General features: G+C 42.0%; 1 long non-coding RNA gene across 1 annotated transcript; it reads left to right on the top strand.

Moving 5' to 3' along the window:
• The first annotated feature begins 776 nt into the window (after positions 1 to 776).
• LOC311244758 lies at positions 777 to 10,208 on the top strand. Its single transcript, XR_014620719.1, has 4 exons — positions 777 to 835; positions 4,108 to 4,277; positions 5,771 to 5,882; positions 10,062 to 10,208. It is a non-coding gene; the product is annotated as an uncharacterized lncRNA (long non-coding RNA).
• Positions 10,209 to 19,222: the final 9,014 nt, after the last annotated feature.

Genomic DNA, 19,222 nt, shown 5'->3' with positions numbered 1-19,222 from the left:
TAAAGCAATGTCCAAACATGAGACAATTCAAACTGATGTATAAGGAAATTATGTTCACAAGGTACAGGGATGAGGAAGGGACTTGATATTCACGGGTGTTTACATTTTTATTTTGTTCTATTTTATTTTATACATATATAGTTTTTGTTTTTTTGTTTTGCATATATATATATATTTTTTTTCTTCTTTTTTATGTTTAAAATAGTACACTCATTTGAGTAGTGGAAAAGGGGTAGGATTAAATAAGTGTATACTTCTTCCTACTCCTTTTCGAACATGCAGATTGAGTTTTTCTTTTTGTTATTGTTTGTTGTATTCATTGCATGTTCGAAATAAAGACTTCAAATCAAATCAAACCTCAGCTGCAGTAACCTAGAGGGGAGGAGTGGGAGGATAACATTGAAATGAAATGAAATTGAACAGTATGACTTTTATATTGTTGTCTGAACACTATTTATGTTTTTATTGTAATTAGTATGGTTTTGTTAACAGTAGGAGTAGGAAGACGTGCACCGTTAGCCTAGCTTAGCGTCAGTCACTGGAAGTAGGTTCCCTTATTAGCCTAGTTACCAACGTCTTCCTACTCCTACTGCATGCACACAGAAGAAAAAGGGTTTGTATCTTCTTGTCTAACTCCAGGGTAGATGGCAAATAAGCTAATTTCCCAAAGCGGTCAAGTGTACTACAGAAATAAGCACAGCACATCAAATCACGTGGCATATAAAATCTATTGCTGCTGTATTGGTCAAAACTGTTTTTAATTTTGTTTCTGCAGAAGAGGATGCGCAAGGAGCCAGTCCTTGAAGAAGCAGCCAGTCTACCAAGCCGCGTATTTGTAAGTCAACCTAAGATTTTCTCAAACTATTTTGAGTTCCTTCGTCTTTCCCTTATTTCTCTTCTGCTTGTTTTGATGCTGTGTGAAGCCAGATAATTGAGATTTCGAACATCACTTTCTACTGCGAGTGCTGATCTAGAGTTGGTTCCAACCTTGTTACCTTAACTACGGTCATGTAGAGAATTTCCCCTGTCCACTGACCCAAGACCAGCACTCTGTGTGCTCTGTGCACTGACCCAGGACCAGCACTCTGTGTGCTCTGTGCACTGACCCAGGACCAGCACTCTGTGTGCTCTGTCGACGTAGACCCAGGACCAGCTCTCTGTGTGCTCTGTCGACGTAGACCCAGGTTGTTTCCCCTGTGCACTGACCCAAGACCAGCACTCTGTGTGCTCTGTCGACGTAGACCCAGGTTGTTTCCCCTGTGCACTGACCCAAGACCAGCACTCTGTGTGCTCTGTCGACGTAGACCCAGGTTGTTGTTCACCAAGAACCAACTCTGCGTGTCTTTATCTCCTCTGGTCCTCTGTCTTGCAGTACAACTTGTGAACAGGACCGGTAGCCTGGTTTCCACTGCAGGGCGAGCCAGGGCTTGCTAATTATTTAAGCGACAGCCGACAGGAAGTAGAGCAATCGTAAATGGTGTATTTATATAGTGCTTTTATTCAAAGCGCTTTACAACTTATGCCTCACATTCACCCATTCACTCACACATGATGCATTGTAAAGTCTGATGGCTGTTGGAATGAAGGACTTCCTGTGCCGTTCATTTAGGTAGTGTGAGCCTGGCACTGAACATGCTCCTCCTGTCAGCCAAGTCTGTGTATAGTGGGTGGGAGGGGTTTTCCCTGATGGCCTGGAGCTTAGCAAGGCTCCTCCTCTCCGCCACCCTCGCTAGAAAGTCCAGCTCCACCCCAACCACGCTGCTGGCCTTCCTGACCAGCTTATCCAGCCTGTTTGTGTCCCCTGCTCTCAGTCCGCTGCCCCAGCAGGTCACAGCGTACAAGAAGGCGCCCGCCACCACCGACTCATAGAACATCCTCAACATCCTTGTACAGACATTCTGAGGAAGTAGAGTCGGCTCTGGCCCTTCTTGTACAGTGCCTCTGCGTGTTTTGACCCATTCAGTTTGTTGTCGATGTGCACACCGAGGTATTTGTACACCTCAACCATGTCCACATCGACTCCCCTGATGGAAACGGGGGTCACGGGTGCACTCCTCCTCCTCCCCAGCTCCACCACCAGTCCCTTGGTCTTCGCCACATTTAGCTGCAGGTGGTTTTTATCGCACCATGTGACGAAGTCCACTACCAGTTCCCGGTATTCCCTCTATCTACCAATTGAAAGTATTTTGTGAGGAGAAACAAAAAACTGAAACTGGAATGATCTACAAGATTCTACAGCAGACCGGACGTGATGTTGTAACGAATGCCAGGCTCACTCAGCCAATAGACTATATACTACTAAATAGTTTTATTAGTGTGGACGTATACTTTTATCTAGTGCGCGTAAAGAGTGCACTGATATCCCATGGATATATAGCTGTTTTTATACATTTCAACATTTGATTGACCAGCCTGGTTAAATAAAGGTTAAATTAAGTCTGTCTTTGACTTGTTGACATCATGCACATGGCGGCTTCAGTAACCAATGAGCCGTGAGGTGTCTTTGGATTAGATTAACCCTTTCACTACCACACTACAGAAGGTTAACCCTTTCACTACCACACTACAGAAGGTTAACCCTTTCACTACCACACTACAGAAGGTTAACCCTTTCACTACCACACTACAGAAGGTTAACCCTTTCACTACCACACTACAGAAGGTTAACCCTTTCACTACCACACTACAGAAGGTTAACCCTTTCACTACCACACTACAGAAGGTTAACCCTTTCACTACCACACTACATAATGTTAACCCTTTCACTACCACACTACATAATGTTAACCCTTTCACTACCACACTACATAATGTTAACCCTTTCACTACCACACTACAGAAGGTTAACCCTTTCACTGCCACACTACAGAAGGTTAACCCTTTCACTACCACACTACATAATGTTAACCCTTTCACTACCACACTACATAATGTTAACCCTTTCACTACCACACTACATAATGTTAACCCTTTCACTACCACACTACATAATGTTAACCCTTTCACTACCACACTACATAATGTTAACCCTTTCACTACCACACTACAGAAGGTTAACCCTTTCACTACCACACTACATAATGTTAACCCTTTCACTACCACACTACATAATGTTAACCCTTTCACCACCACACTACAGAAGGTTAACCCTTTCACTACCACACTACAGAAGGTTAACCCTTTCACTACCACACTACAGAAGGTTAACCCTTTCACTACCACACTACATAATGTTAACCCTTTCACTACCACACTACATAATGTTAACCCTTTCACTACCACACTACATAATGTTAACCCTTTCACTACCACACTACATAATGTTAACCCTTTCACTACCACACTACATAATGTTAACCCTTTCACTACCACACTACAGAAGGTTAACCCTTTCACTACCACACTACATAATGTTAACCCTTTCACTACCACACTACAGAAGGTTAACCCTTTCACTACCACACTACAGAAGGTTAACCCTTTCACTACCACACTACATAATGTTAACCCTTTCACTACCACACTACATAATGTTAACCCTTTCACTACCACACTACATAATGTTAACCCTTTCACTACCACACTACATAATGTTAACCCTTTCACTACCACACTACATAATGTTAACCCTTTCACTACCACACTACATAATGTTAACCCTTTCACTACCACACTACATAATGTTAACCCTTTCACTACCACACTACAGAAGGTTAACCCTTTCACTACCACACTACATAATGTTAACCCTTTCACTACCACACTACAGAAGGTTAACCCTTTCACTACCACACTACAGAAGGTTAACCCTTTCACAACCACACTACAGAATGGTTAACCCTTTCACTACCACACTACAGAAGGTTAACCCTTTCACTACCACACTACAGAATGGTTAACCATTTCACACTACAGAATGGTTAACCCTTTCACACTACAGAATGGTTAACCATTTCACTACCACACTACAGAATGGTTAACCATTTCACTACAGAATGGTTAACCATTTCACTACCACACTACAGAATGGTTAACCATTTCACTACCACACTACAGCAGCATTGTACAAAAGCAGTCCATTGACCATGACCATGCTCTGCCTCACAGGAGACCAGAGGACCGGCTGCTGTGTCTGGATGGGGGAGGGATTAGGGGCCTGGTCCTCATCCAGATGCTGATAGACCTGGAGAGAGAGGCCGGTCTGCCCACCAGAGACCTCTTCAACTGGGTCTCTGGCACCAGCACGGGCGGAATCCTGGCCCTAGCTATAGTCTACGGTAAGGTCGGTGTGTGTTTCTCTCCGTCTACCATACCAAGGTATCTGCAAGGTATTAAAAAATCTTAAATGTATTGAATTCCTAATTCAATCTAAGGCCATAAAAGGTATTAAAAAGTCTTACATTTTATTTGCACAGGTCGGGAGATTAAATGTAAGCCGTTTCCGGCGGAGAAAGTGTTAAAAGTACTTATAGGTGCTATAGATACAATGCAGCCACTAGATGTCGCACTACAGCACATCATCTAATTTATTCAATCTGGTGCGTTCCACGTGGAGAAATGGGAAGTAGGGACGGGCTACACGCCTGCAACATGTAAACAACATTAATTTGGGACAAGCCAAATGTTTTTAAATGATATTAGTCAATAATTATTTTGGGGGAAATTCGACACCTTTCTAACAGCTCTGGGGATGTATTATTTAAAGAGAGAATGATTACTCTATAAAAAAAGCTCGATATAAATGCAGTCCATTTACCATTTATCTCACTAATTTCCTCCTAAATAAAATTTCTTTGATCTTAAAAAAAATGTATCTTGGGGAGCTCCAGTAGCTCACCGCGTACCTCGAACGCTATTTCGCCGTCGGGGACAACCGTGCGCGTCACGGATCTGGGGTACACGAGTTCGACTCCCGGACTCGCCGTATTTTCTCAGTGTCTTTCCCCCGATCTATACCCCATTCAACCTGTTTCTGTCGGTCATACTTGACCAGAAAAAGCAATAAACGCGAAAAGAACCAGCTGACTGGTCAAAGAAAAAAAAAAAATGTATCTTTATTTCGAACATGTAAATACAAACTATATAAAACAAAAACAAATCATTGATCTCTGAAATACATTTTTTTTAAAGAGAACATAACTCAATTTACATGTTCGAAAAGGAGTAGGAAGAAGTATACACTTATTTAATCCTACCCCTTTTCAACTACTCAAAATTAATGTACTAATTTAAAACCTTAGAAAACAAATATATATGCAAAACATGAAAGAAATTAAATTAAAATGTAAACACCTGTGAATGTCAAATCCCTTCCTCATCCCTGTACCTCGTGAAAATAATTTCTTTAAAATTCAGTTTGAATTGTCTCACGTTTGGACATTACTTTAGCACCACATTCAGACTGTTCCACAGTTTCTTCTTTCCATTGACTTGATCATATTACATCTATAACATAGCTGTGTTCAAATAGTGACAAAGGGAGAAAGAAAAACATATATTTAAAAAAAGAAAAAGTATTTAAAACATAAATAAATGTGTACGTTTTGTACATAAAACTATGAAACGTGTGTAACCTTTGCTAAATGATTTACTGAATTATGTTTCTCTTTTGTATTTAATTGTTTTCTGTAAATAGTGTAATGTAATGTAAAAAGGGTAGGTTATAAGCCTCGGCTTCAGCCTACACCTTTTCGGTCATTTTATTTATAAAAAAAGGAAAATTGTAAAAAAAAAAAAAAAAAAAGGCCGAAATAAAATCATTCATCCGCAGGCGTCCCACTACCACTGCGTGGTTTGTGCAGTGACCATCGGCCGCATGGAGAACATGGAGAACCACCTGGGTGTCCACGTCCGCAAAGGAGAGACGGCGAGCTCCGAGCCCAGTAAGCACCGAGATCAACACGGCCCCGAAACTAGGGATGTTCGATATTGGCTTTTTTACCGACATACGGATATTTTCAAACTCTTAATTTCCGATACCAATATCAACCGATACCGATATATGCAGGGTTCCCCCCCCCCCCTAAAAAACTGAATCATTCCAGGTAATTATTAACATTACACATCTCTTGTCGTGGAATTAACACAACATTATGCATACTTTTGACAATACATAAAATAAGAATTTGTTCTTACTTGCTTGCCTGGGTAAATAAAAGTTAAATAAATGTAAAAAAAAAAATACCGATACCCATAATTTCAGATATTAAACATGCAACACAGATTATTACAGTGACATCTGTCTGCTTGAGAAAATCCCATTTGCTGCAATAAAAATTATTGAAGTGAGATGAACAGACTGAAAACTTTATTTTATTAGATAAAACATGTTGACAAAGTTTAACTTTGCAGTTGAAAAAAGGGAATAAATCGCAATACTCAGCATATCGCAATATATTTTGAATCGCAATACTATTGCATCGTGACTTGAGTATCGTGATGATATCGTATCGTGAGGCCTCTGGTGATTCCCCCCCCCCCCCTAGTGTCACTACAGAAACGTAAGTCCCCTCCGTGTCGGGTCGGCGTCTGAAGACACTCCGTGTTGGAGGGTCACGTGACCCACTACCCCTCCATCCACAAACACCAATTTCGTGTTATCCAATTCTACCCTCCCCTGTCTCGAATGCTGTTAGGCCATGCCTCCCACTGGTCGGCTGCAATGTGGACGAAGCCTTGCGTCACGTGTCCCCTCCGCCTGTATTCGAATACCAACCGGTTCATGCTTCCGCGTTCGCGTTTTGCGCTCTGATTGGCCACTGATGTTTCTGGTCGCACCAATCGTGTGACGGCAAGTTCTTTCACCGGTTAAGCTTAGGCACTCTTTCGAAGTTGGTTAAGGTTAGAGTTTGTCTTAGAGCAGGGCGATAGAACACCAGCCCTGATTCCAAACTCTAACCTTAAAGGGGAACTATCTTATAAATGGCCTTTTTGAGTGTTTAGCATTGTTTCCTAGCTATGTGAACTTATATTAATATGATCTATGTCTCAAAATTCTCATATTGGCGCATTCTTCCAATTCTCCTCTCACAATATTCACCCTCACTGAACTGAGTCATTTGAAAATGTGATGATTTGTGATGTCAGAAAGACACCGCTGCATGATAATGTTCAGGCGAAGACGACGCTGCGCAGTGGTTTAGGAGCCCAGGCTCAAGACGGCTCGAGATCTTGAGGTAGAAAAATGCTGTTTTTGAGGACTTGATTAGAAATACAAAACAATGAATAAAAAAAATATATATATTACAGAGGTGTTCCATAGACTCACAGGAATTGTGTAAAAGTGCCCAAATAGTGAAAGAAATAGTAAAATAGTTCCCCTTTAACCAACTTCGAAAGAGTCGCCTAAGCTTAACCAGTGATAAACTAGGCGTTAGGTAGTTTGCTGCTGGTCGAGGCGGAAATGGGCGTGTCACGCGATTGGGCGCACATGTCACATGACCAGAAACGCCTGTGGCCAATCGGATCGCACCAGAAACGGCAGTGGCAATCAGATTCGCAAAACGCGAACGCGGACGCATGAACCGGTTGGTATTCGAATAGACGCGTCCCCTCCGGTACACGAGGAGGCAGCCGTCGCATCTTTTCACCTGCACAGCGCGATCTCTCAGCGGCGAGGGTCTGCGTGGGAGGGACACGCCGCCCCCGTCGCTTCCTGATTCTACTGCGCAGGCGCACCAACCGACCTGTAGGAGTCGCTGTCCACAACGTCCGATCCCCACCCACCGGCTTTCCCACCCCCTAACACTGCCTATTGCGTTAGTATGAACGACCAGCCAAACTGATAGCAACGCCGAGAGCTGGGCTCGAACCCAGCATCTCCTGCGTTAGTGGCGAGCGCCTTGCCCACTGCGCCACTTAGCCGCCCACAGTACTGCTACATCTATACATTTATGACATACCAGATTTACAAATACAGCACTGTATGTGATGCAAAAAGAGTCTAAAAAAGAGAGTATATACGTTTGACGTAGAAACTGTACATTGGAGCAGGTTGGGTAGGTGGGGTGGGGTTGGGTAAAAAAACTGTACATTGGAATATCGACAAAGGGGCTAAAAGTCTGTGGCTGAACGTGCTCCTCATCTTGGCTAGTGCCCCCTAGAGGCGGTGGGAGGGGTTCTCCAGTATAGTAATATCGTATTTGTCCTCTCTGCCACCACCTCTAGTTTAACCAGTTCGACTCCCACTGTGGAGCTAGAGCCTTCCTCCCCAGCTTGTTCCGTTTGTTAGGGTCTCTTGAGTTGGTGTAACCCCCCCCCCCCGGTGACTACAGACTGGTAAAACACCTGCAGTAGCAGACAGGCTGCACGTGGTGACAGACCTGAGCCCGCTCGGCCCCTTCCTGTAGATTAGAGGGCCTGGTCAAATGGCAAACGGTGCATTTATATTATAGCAGCTTTTATCCAAAGCGATTTACAATTTTGTTCCTCACATTCACGGGGCAGCAGACAGGGGGCAGCAGACAGGGGGCAGCAGACAGGGGGCAGCAGACAGGGGGCAGCAGACAGGGGGCAGCAGACAGCAGACAGGGGGCAGCAGACAGCAGACAGGGGGCAGCAGACAGCAGACAGGGGGCAGCAGACAGGGGGCAGCAGACAGGGGGCAGCAGACAGGGGGCAGCAGACAGGGGGCGGCAGACAGGGGGCAGCAGACAGCAGACAGGGGGCAGCAGACAGGGGGCAGCAGACAGGGGGCAGCAGACAGGGGGCAGCAGACAGGGGGCAGCAGACAGGGGGCAGCAGACAGGGGGCAGCAGACGGGTGCTGATAGACTTTAAATGCCTTCACGAAATTGGAACCATTATCAGTCACTGTTGCTACAACTTTATTTGTTAGTCCATATGATGCATGTTTTCAATTTCTGCACCAATAATAACAGCCACCAGCGTGGTACAACACGTGAGGGGGCACCGCCCACCAGCGTGGTACAACACGTGAGGGGGCACCGCCCACCAGCGTGGTACAACACGTGAGGGGGCACCGCCCACCAGCATGGTACAACACGTGAGGGGGCACCGCCCACCAGCATGGTACAACACGTGAGGGGGCACCGCCCACCAGCATGGTACAACACGTGAGGGGGCACCACCCACCAGCATGGTACAACACGTGAGGGGGCACCGCCCACCAGCATGGTACAACACGTGAGGGGGCACCGCCCACCAGCATGGTACAACACGTGAGGGGGCACCGCCCACCAGCATGGTACAACACGTGAGGGGGCACCGCCCACCAGCATGGTACAACACGTGAGGGGGCACCGCCCACCAGCATGGTACAACACGTGAGGGGGCACCGCCCACCAGCATGGTACAACACGTGAGGGGGCACCGCCCACCAGCATGGTACAACACGTGAGGGGGCACCGCCCACCAGCATGGTACAACACGTGAGGGGGCACCGCCCACCAGCATGGTACAACACGTGAGGGGGCACCGCCCACCAGCATGGTACAACACGTGAGGTTGCGTGGCTCAGACACGCTTTGAAAACGTGACATGTGACGTCACTCCCAATGCAGGAAAACGGCTCCAAACGTATTTTTTACTGTCGAAAACTAAATAAAACACTGCATTCCGCCTTGCATTATTTTGTATTTGTATTTATTGGTTTAAAATACAGAGACAGTGCATATTAAGGAACATATGACTGTAAATATGCCAGTTTAGCCAAGTTGGCTAATTTTCAACTGTAGTCTCTGGGGCAGGTGACATGAGCACAACAATAATTAAAACATAGTACAATAATTAAAACACAGTAGGAATCAATATAGGTTACAATACACTAAAATACATACAAATAAATACATTAAAATACAACCCCTCAGTTAAAAAACATAGTACAATAATTAAAACACAGTAGGAATCAGTATAGGTTACAATACACTATTATGATGAGAGATGGTAACGAAATAGTAACGCATGGCCACTTGGGACAAGTAACTGCAATCAGATTACTGGCTTGTAAAGATTAACGCGTTGGATTACTATTTTCGGGTAAAAAGTAATCGGATTACAGTAACGTGTAATCTGACTTCAGGTTCGTCTCCTTTGTTCTGCCAGTCTTGGGGCTGTCGCCGGGGGCGGTGATGTACGGATGGAAGCGGCACAAGGAGAATAAGCGAAACCAGAATCGCTGCTTTGAGATGGTCGCGCGCATCAATGTGGAGCAGCGGCGCGTCAATGAGGCGGAGATGCAGCTCCTCAAAGCACGCCTGGATGAATGTTTTTTTGTTGTTACCCTAGTGGGATTTTTTATTTAATTTTTTGTACAATTCCATTATGATTTTATGTCCTTTATGTATTTAACAATATAATTAGACATTATAGATGTCTCTGCAATGTGGTCTCTTGTCTTCCTTGTATTATTTTTCATATCCACTAGATGGAGATCGGTAGGATTAAAGCACTGATATTCAGGATCTAGTCATCTTGAAAAGTCTGAATCTGGATCAGGGTGATCCTATGGTGGCGCTGAAGAGGGCGCTCGCCCCGCTGGAGGACGCTGGAGGACGCAAAGGCTCTCGCAAGGTTTCTCTCTGAATCTGAAGGAGGAGGCGCGGGCGCTGCATCAGAGGGAGGAGAACGTCGCCCTCCGGCAGCGGTGCATCCCTAATGTGTAGGTATACTAAAATGCGTTTTTGAAAATCTCTGTTTATGTGTCTGAAAACACCGTTTACGTGTGGATGAAAGGCCCAAACGTGGAAGAAAATGTGTGTGTATATATAAAAGAAAAAAATAAATTATTATTATTGGGGAGAGGGTTGTGTGTGAGTTTAAAATAACTCGAAGATAAAATAAAGTGGCTGATTTGGTAAAGCCACGACACAAGTAGAGGCTCCCCGTCGGGGAATTTAACCCCCGGTCTTCTGCGTGACAGGCGGGGATACTCGCCACTATACTAACGAGGAGGCCCAGGTGCAGCCGAGAGGAGGAGGAGGAGGAGGAGGAAGAGGAGGAGGAGGAGGAAGAGGAGGGTCTACCTGCAGCCTTTTCCTCAGGTCAGTCTGTACATTAAGCACCCCCCACAGCCCAAATGAAATGATGATTTTTTTTTTCCTTTCTTTTTTTATAGTCTAGTGACTAGTTCATAGCAGGGGCGGTCCTAATTCAGCAGCATATAATAATAATAATAATAATATAATAATAATATAATAAATATAATAGGCAAAAATTGGGACATTAGAAATAAAATGGCCTATTTCTTCCTTTACACACATGAGTTTAGATCCCTCTAATGAAGGAAAACACATTATATATCTCGATCCTTTTTGTACACTGACCTCTAACGAGTAAATTCTATATTCCGTAAAAGCAACGAATTTGTTCGATACTTGATATTGACCAATATTGATATATATTTTTAAAGCGTAGTACTCATGATTGGTATAAGCAGTAGATACAAGTGGTGTTGGTGCACCCCCCCTGATTTTATATCTATTTATTAAAATACCCCTTTCCTCCCTTTTGATTCCCTGTGGAAACGATGCAGAACAACAACATGAGTCTGAATGTCATTGATGGCTTTTTTTATTCATACTGTCTGATCCAGAGACTGCCTCCAAAATACCCTCCATGTCACAATCCCACTTATACCCTCATAAAGCCACGCAGTTACCAGGCAACAACCGGGTGTGGACTGCCTGTTTTAAATGGATTGTACAGTGTTTACTGCCTGTATTAACCTCTTATCTACCACAAACTTCAACGTTATTGGCATAAATTAGACCGCCGTTAGTTTCTCTACCTCTCTGTGAACGTGTAGCAAAAAACGGCATTGCAATCTGATGAAAAATGACGGAGAAATTTAAATTATAAAAAAGTAACTGTACTTACAGTAGATTTCATTCACGGTTTGTGCTGCATGCCTGGTGATACTAAATCCAGATTGAACTCTGCCATTGGAAAGAGGAGATTTGGCCTGATCCATAGATGTGCGACATGGCCACAATAAGGTAATTTATAGGCCTGATATTCTATATTATATAATCATATTTCAAATTTCATGTGTCCGGATGGCAGAATTCAGTACTGTATCTACAAAACCTTCTGTTTAAACATCTTCCCTTTATTCATTTGCTTAGATTTTATGTACACGTGTCGTGATCTCAAGAAGGTGCTGAACGAGCTCAGTGGCAGTTTTTCTTTTTTTAAACTTAAGTTTTTATTTTTATTTCATACATAGACAACATTCATAGACGATACACAGTACATAAATATAAAACAAATAGACAAAAAATGAGTAAAGAAAAAGTGTGACATGGGTCCTTCGGTCCATTCTACATTCACATTAATTATTTACATTTTTATTCATTTCCTTGTATCCTTTTCAAACCTCTGTGATGTCGTTACTTCCCCTCCTGTATTCTTCCCATTTTCCCCATTTCCATTCAAACTTTTCTTCTTGCAGCCTCAGCAGATGTGTGATTCTCTCCATTTCCTGTATCCCCTCTACCAACTCTATCCATTGATCCTTTGTCGGCACTTCTACCTTGTACCACAGTTTAGTTAAAGCTTTCTTGGCTGCCACTATCAATATCTTAATCAAATATTTGTCTTCCCCTTGGATTCCTTCTTGTGACAGATTCCCCAAATAAAACACTTGGCCTCCCTGGGGTATTTCGTATCCTATTATTTCATTTATTATCCCTCCTATCTCTTCCCAGTAGTGCCTTATCTTCTGACATCCCCAGAATATGTGTGTATGGTTCGCCCTTTCCTGTCCACACTCCCTCCAACATGTTTTCTTTGCTGGTGTGTAATTGCCCTGTATTTCTGGTGTTATAAAGTATCTAATTATATTTTTCCACCCAAACTCCCTCCATATCCTTGATCCTGTGGTTGTTTGTTGTGTCTTACATGTGTCATACCATTCCTCCTCTGTTATCTCTATTTCCAACTCTCTTTCCCACTTTTCTTTTACATACAATGTTGTATTTCCCTTACTGTCCATTATTGCCTGATATAGTGCTGATATCACCCTCCCCTTCCGTCTTTCGTATGACTTTACCATTATCTTAATTACCCCATTCTGTTCTTTGTCTCTATCTTGCTTTATTTCCTTGTTATAGTAGTCCCTAATCTGTAAATATCTAAAGTGGTCCCTATTCTCTAGTCCGTATCTTTCTTTCAATTTTTGTAGAGTCTGCATCTCCCCTCCTTCCGTCATCGTGCACATTGCTGTTATACCCCCCCGTTCCCACCTCTTGAACCCATGGTCTTCTATCCCTGGTCTGAATTTGTTGTCGTGTGCTATCCATCTCAGTATCTTAGATTCTTTTTCTAGCTTGTATTTCTTTACTATTGTGTTCCATATGTTTATAGTGAATCTGGTAATTGGATCTAGTAGTTGTTCCTTTCTTCTGAACAGCTCCCTATCTCCTATCAGTGCCTGCACTTTGAATCCCTCTCTTTTGGTTTCTATATCTTTCCATTTGGCCTCATAGTTCACATTGCACCAGCATGCTACTGTTCTAAGCTGTGCTGCATAGTAATAGCTTTCTAAACTGGGTACTGCCATCCCTCCTTTCTCCTTTGGTAATTGTAGAGTCACATATCTGATCCTTGGCCTTTCCCCCCCCCCCCCAAATTAATCTTGATATCTGTCTATCCCATTCCCTAAATTGTTTTTGTGGTATTAATATAGGTAGGGATTGAAATAGGTATAGTAACCTTGGTAATATGTTCATCTTAATGATTTCGATCCTTGAACTGAAATCTAGGGGCATCACCGTCCATCTTTCTAGATCTCTCTTGATTTTCTGATTTATCTGTGTATAGTTTTCATCGTATAGCCCCTCCACCCCTCTTGTGATGTTCACCGCTAGGTACTTGATCCTGTCCATGTCCCATTTAATTTTGTATTTTTCTTTGATCTCTATTGTTGGTGTGTAGTTCAGTGCTAATGTCTGTGTCTTCAGTAGATCCATCAGTGTCGGGAAGCTTGTGTCTGGTTGTCTCATATATACTATCACGTCGTCTGCGAATAATCCCAATTTATGTTCCGTCCCCCTTATCTCCACCCCTTTTCAGTGGCAGTTTTTCATGTCTGGTTATCTTTAGCATGGTGTTATTTACCGTCAAAGATGGGGGGGGGGGGGGGGGAGAATCTTCCATTTACTTAACGGAACATAGACCAATCTCGGTCACTCTTTGTCTGGGAATGCCCAAAACCAAATTCGGCCACGCCCCATTTTGCGCGACATCCAGGCTTTTTTTACTGTCAGCGTTTGGGAATTGCATGCCGACAGTTAGGTGAAGTGATATTATACTTACCGTAATTTTCGGACTATAAGCCGCGCCTTTCCCCCCCCCATTTTTCTACCCTGCGGCTTATATAACGGTGCAGCTTATATGTGACTCGACGTGACCAAACCCGAAAATGTAAAAATCTAAATATTGCTTTTTTGACTGCATTGAAATGTTATTTATCTGTTCCCTTATTTGCTAAACTTAATACAACTTGTAAATTAGTTAATTCTTGTTATTTGTCCGACAGTATTGTGTCCCAATGCTAATTACATATGGTAATTAAACATTAAAACACCTGCGGCTTATAGTCCAGTGCGGATTATATATGTACACATCATTCAATTTAGCTGCTGCGGCTTATAGTCAGGTGCGGCTTATAGTGCGAAAAGTACGGTATTTTAGAATATATATCAAATTTCATGAGTATTCATCTACGTATATTTAGTCAGCTAAAGACTATTAGATATGAACGTATGTACCAGTAAAAAGTGGGAATCTCTAGAATGTGTTTTTGGCGACTGTTTACAAGTGTGCGCGGGTAGCCTATCAACTTAACATTATACACAACACTTTCTGTTGTCAGTAGATGGCAGCATTGGTGTAAAAGGTGAAAATGTTATGACTACAAAATGACTACAAATCCCAAGACCTTTATCACCTAGTTGTTCACAGGTCCGCACCGGATTAGGAAAACGCGATCTGAACAGCGTTAAACTATTAATGCGACCTGAATATAGTGACCGAGAATGGTCACCTAATTATCTTAACAAAAGTGCATCATTAGCATTATGTTTGTTGTCTAAAGGGAAACATAATGGGAGTTCAGTGTCCGTATGGCAGGATGTTTTGGTGGTCAGATCTAGCGCCTCCCGGAGGGCAGCAGCTGTAAGACATGGTGTGCTGGGTGAGGGGTCAGAGATAATCTTTCTTGCTCTTCTTATTGTACTTTGGCGGTGGAGTGATTCAAGTCATATTTTGTTATAGTAGTAGTAGTAGTAATTTATTCAGTCATCATCTCACACAATACAATATACACCATCATTTAACAATATTTGATTCAGGCAGTGACTGAAAAGGTACAGACTGAAGCATAATGCTTATCCATGCCTGTCCTATATTATTAACAAAATTAAGACTCAAACAGTATTCTAAAAGAAAATAGCAAAAAAAACAGTATTATTCACCTTTGTAGTTTTCTAAAATTGCTTTACAAACCATTTTCTTAAAAACCAAAAGCGAATGACTCATTCTTTTAAATACTTTATTTCTCAGTTTACTAGACAAGAACGGACAAACAAAAAGGAGGAGACGGAACAAAAATAAACGGACATAACAAAACGAAAAAGACTGCCAGACAGGAAAATAAAATAACAGTGTGACTTAACTCAAAGCATTAGAGTGTGTTGTATAGCCAGGTGTTACAAGGTGCAGGTCAAACATGATATACAGGGGTGAGTCTCTGCAGAGTGCAATTATTTGTCCTTCAGATAGTCAATGAATGGGCTCCATATGTCCGAAAACCTGTTGTGCTCTTTGGATCTGTAGTAGCGGATCCTCTCCATCTGTATGATTGTGATCATTTCATTGAGCCATTTCTGGAAACACAGGGGTGTACAGTAGGTGATTTCCAATCGGTTAGAATAATTTTTTTTGCAGCTACCATGCCGAGCATTAGTGTCTGTTGTTCCTCCCTCGTGTACCTTAAGGCAGTCTCTGAACACCCAAAGAGTGCCAACTCTGGATCAGGGGGAATGTCCTTTCCATAGACCCTGGACAACCACTGGAATATTTCACCCCAGAATTTTTGTAAATGAGGACGGAGCCAAAAGAGATGTGTTAAAGAGCCCTCTGCAACTCTACACCTGTCGCATAATGGAGAAAGAGATGGATAAATTCTGTGTAGTTTGGTCTTTGAATAGTGGAGTCTATGGATGACTTTAAATTGAATCAATTTGTACCTAGCATTGATCGAGCAAGTTTGGATTCTAGTCAAACTTTCATTCCATATGTTCTCAGACACCTCTAGATTCAACTCAGTGGACCAGGCATCTCTCAGATGGTCAGTGGACACAGAGGTGGAAAACAGGGACATAAAGCGAGATATCAGGTGTCTGGAGTCTGGAGGGAGCTTCAGGAGATCGTAGATATCAGGTGTGTGGAGTCTGGAGGGAGCTTCAGGAGATCATAGATATCAGGTGTCTGGAGTCTGGAGGGAGCTTCAGGAGATCATAGATATCAGGTGTCTGGAGTCTGGAGGGAGCTTCAGGAGATCATAGATATCAGGTGTCTGGAGTCTGGAGGGAGCTTCAGGAGATCATAGATATCAGGTGTCTGGAGTCTGGAGGGAGCTTCAGGAGATCATAGATATCAGGTGTCTGGAGTCTGGAGGGAGCTTCAGGAGATCATAGATATCAGGTGTCTGGAGTCTGGAGGGAGCTTCAGGAGATCATAGATATCAGGTGTCTGGAGTCTGGAGGGAGCTTCAGGAGATCATAGATATCAGGTGTCTGGAGTCTGGAGGGAGCTTCAGGAGATCATAAAATGGGCAATTCTCTGGCATGGTTTCAAAATGTGGAATTTTTTCTTTGACATAGTGTCTGATTTGGAGATATCGAAAAAAGTGGGAGTTAGGAATGTTAAATTTTGTTTTCAGTTGGTCGAATGATGCAAACTGTTTGTCTATGTACAAGTCTCCAAGGGTCGTGAGTCCCTTGGCCCTCCAGACAGCAAACGCCCCATCTGTCCGAGATGGCAAAAAGGAGTGGTTATGACATATAGGGGTATACATACAGACATTTGGTGGCTTGTGAACACCTCTTATCTGATTCAAAATCCTAAGTGAGTTCCTTAAGATAAAATTGAGAGAGGAGCCTTTTACTGCTGTGGCTTCAATGTTTAGCCACAGGGGGGAATTATTAGATGGTGTCTCACCCGAGAGTCCCCTCTGCCAGTAGGTCAGAGCTCTAGCATTGGCTGCCCAATAGTAATTCCTGAATGCAGGGAGGCCTAGGCCTCCCTCCTGTGTTGGCTTCTGCAGATGCCCTTTTGATATGCGATGGGTTTTATATCCCCATACAAATGGGAAAGTAATAGTCTAGTTTCTTAAAGAATGCTGTGTATAAAAAGTGTATAAGAATAAGTTAGTATTCATTATGAGACGGGCCAAGAAAGATTATTACAATAGATTGTTAGGCGAAAATAAAAATAATATAAAGGGCACATGGGACATTCTAAATAAGGTAATGGGAAATAAATCAGCGTCCATAAAAATGCCTAGCCATTTCATTAGTAATAGTAAGACTATAAAAAACATGAATGAGGTGGTTAATGAATTCAACTCTTTTTTTGTGAATGTGGGGCCAAATTTGGCAGATGCCATTCAAAAACACGATGAACCATTACAGGAAGGATGGAGAGGAGATGGTAAAGTACTGCAGTCTATGTTTTTAGGAAATGTCAGTGAAGCAGAAATCATGTCCATTGTATTAAAGTCAAAGAATAAGACATCCATTGACAGTGATGGGATAGATATGATTATAGTGAAGAAGACAATTGATTGTATAATCAAACCTCTCTGTTATATTTGTAATCTTTCTTTTCAGACAGGTATTTTTCCAGACAGGATGAAGGTAGCAAAAGTGATCCCACTTTACAAAGTAGGAGATAAGCACAGCTTCACTAACTATAGACCAGTGTCATTGCTCTCACAGTTCTCGAAAGTGCTTGAAAAACTGTTTTCGCATAAGTTAGATGGTTTTGTGGAAAAGAATAAACTGCTGAGCGAAAGCCAGTATGGCTTTAGGCAAAACAGATCAACAGCGACTGCCTTAATGAATATTATTGAAGAAATAACAACAGCAACAGATAAAAGGAAATTAACAATAGGGGTGTTTATTGATTTAAAAAAGGCATTTGATACCTTGGCTTAGATCATAATATTCTAATTTATAAATTACGTTCATATGGTGTGAGAGGAATGGTTCTTGAATGTTTGAGTAGTTATCTCCACAATAGGCAACAATATGTGCAGTTGGCAGATGTCAAATCTGAGCTCATGAAGATTGAATGTGGGGTACCGCAAGGTTCGGTTTTGGGGCCCAAACTCTTTCTTTTATATATTAATGATATTTGTGATGTTTCAAAACTATTACAGTTTGTCTTGTTTGCTGATGATACAAATTTTTTTTGTTCTGGAAATAATTTAAAGGAACTAGCTGAATATATTGTGTATGAAATGACAAAGCTAAAGAAATGGTTTGATGTAAATAAGCTATCACTGAATCTGAAAAAAACGAAATTTATGATTTTTGGCAATCGAAAACTAGATGAAAATATAGTACTGACCATAGATGGAGCTGATATAGAGAGTTAATGAATTTCGTTTTCTTGGTGTGATTATGGATGATAAATTAACATGGAAATCGCACATAGCACACGTTAAAAAAAAGATGTCCAAGAGTATTTTTGTTATGAATAAAGTAAAGGATGTGTTAGAGTATGAGGCAATGAGAACACTCTACTGCTCACTCATCTCACCTTATATCAGTTATTGTGTTGAAGTATGGGGGAATACTTATGGGACAAATATAAAACCATTATATATACTACAGAAGAGGGCTGTACGAATCACACATAAAGTGAGTTATCGAGAACACACAAATATATTATTTATTAAATCTAGAATAATTAAACTTGAAGACATGGTTAAGTTTCAAACAATGTTAATTATGTTTAGGGCAAGAAATAATACACTGCCAGAAAAACTACAAAATCTTTTTCATTTAGAAAGTGAGTTTAGTAGGAGAAAATACAATTTTAAACATCAGTTTGCACGTACCACACTTAAACAGATGTGTCCTTCAGTTATTGGTGTAAAGTTATGGAATTCTCTCCATAGCGAGCTTAAGGGATGTAACAGTGTTTATCAATTCAAAAAAATGTATAAAAAAAAATATTTAGTCAGTATGAAAATC

The sequence above is a fragment of the Notolepis coatsorum genome (genome assembly GCF_963971535.1).
Source record: "Notolepis coatsorum genome assembly, chromosome: 18".
NCBI lineage: Eukaryota > Metazoa > Chordata > Actinopteri > Aulopiformes > Paralepididae > Notolepis > Notolepis coatsorum.
Note: the sequence above shows the minus strand (reverse complement) of the source record. Positions and strands in the feature narration are given on the sequence as shown.